Source organism: Akebia trifoliata, unplaced genomic scaffold (genome assembly GCF_017979445.1).
Source record: "Akebia trifoliata isolate Shusen 1 unplaced genomic scaffold, ASM1797944v1 Contig01304, whole genome shotgun sequence".
NCBI classification, from domain to species: Eukaryota; Viridiplantae; Streptophyta; class Magnoliopsida; order Ranunculales; family Lardizabalaceae; genus Akebia; species Akebia trifoliata.
Window position 1 is genome coordinate 58,374 of NW_028237660.1, and position 1,583 is coordinate 59,956.

The following is a 1,583-nucleotide window of genomic DNA, read 5'->3' on the forward strand; positions in this document are numbered from 1 at the left end:
ATTTTTACAACATAAGAGGCGGTTTTAAACTACCTCTAATGTTGTTTTTTTAAAAACTAATTTGTTAGTAGGGGCTATTTTCAAACTGCCTCTAAAATATAAAAAACCGTCCTTAAATATCAATATTTAGAGGCGATTTTAAAACTGCCCTTAAATTATTATTATTAGAGGCGGTTTTCAAATAGCCTCTAAAATATAAAAATCGCCCTTAAATCATATTCTTTAGAGACGGTTTTTAAACTGTCATTAAATTATTTTTATTAGAGGCGGTTTTAAAATAGCCTCTAAAATTATAAGAACCGCCCTTAAATCATATTCTTTAGAGGCGGTTTTCAAATAGCCTTTAAAAATATAAAAAATCCCCTTAAATCATTATTTAGAGGCGATTTTAAAACCGCCCTTAGTTGGCCACTAAAAGGAATCAGCGACGCCACTATAGTGGGCGGTTTGACTAAACCGCCCTTAAATATATTGGAGGCAGTTTAGTTGAAATTGGTGGTAGTTTAAAACCGCCTCTAGATACCTCATATTTTGTAGTATTTGCTTATTTTAAAATGATTCAGTACGTTTATTCGCTCATGTTAGGAGAGGTTATTGGTAGAAATTATTTTCTTCCTTACTGGGTAACCATTGTTACTCACCCTTTCCTTCTCTATTTTTTAGTTTTAGATTCGAAACTTGATGAGGAAAATGTAGAAAACAAGTGAGAATCATCTGGTGGGTCAGATAGACAATCAGAGTCCGTCACTTGGTGAGTATTGGGGCTATACTCCTAATGGTGTCAGATTCGTCTAGGAGTATTATGAGTTTTTTTTATCGAGCGTTAGGACTTTTGTTAGAGTGAGGAAATAGTTGTATAATTCTGTATTTTGTTATCTTTCCGCATTCTAATCTATCGTACGTTATTAGATGTATATAGGCTTTCGCTAGTATTATATTTTTGTATTTATATTTGCAAGATTGTAAGTCGTTTATTAGGTGCAGGTTGAACGCCTTGAAATGCTAACATAAACAGAGGAGACCATGCCAAAATTTCAAGGTGCCACCTTATGCCTTGAGATCTGACATGGGGCTTTGTGTTAGCATTTGGCGGGACGCCACATTAATCAGAGGCTATTTATTTGTCCTCAAATGCCAAATGTCTTCAAATTGTACCTATCAAAAAATCACATATATCCACATCCCCATCCCATCCACTCCCACATCCACATCCCATCCACTCCCATCCACATCTCATCCATTCACATCCCATTCATACTAATAAAAGAATAATAAGACTTTAAAAAAAAAAGATTTAACATGTTCCAATTTTTTTTGTCACTTATCTAAGTAATATAAGTCAAAGTTATATGTAAAAATTTATTACAGAAAAGTTAACAAAACATGAGTCTCCCAAAAGGCACGACAGTGACTCTTAGGCCATCTAACCACCTTACCAAATAATATATCAAGTAAAGTCCCCTGGGGGTTGAGCTATATCCATTAGCTCGGTCGAAGAGTCAATGATCTCATTGATACAAATCGAATAATACTCCTTATCTGGCTTCTCAGGATCTACTAGTGCTCCTTTGGTATAGATCACA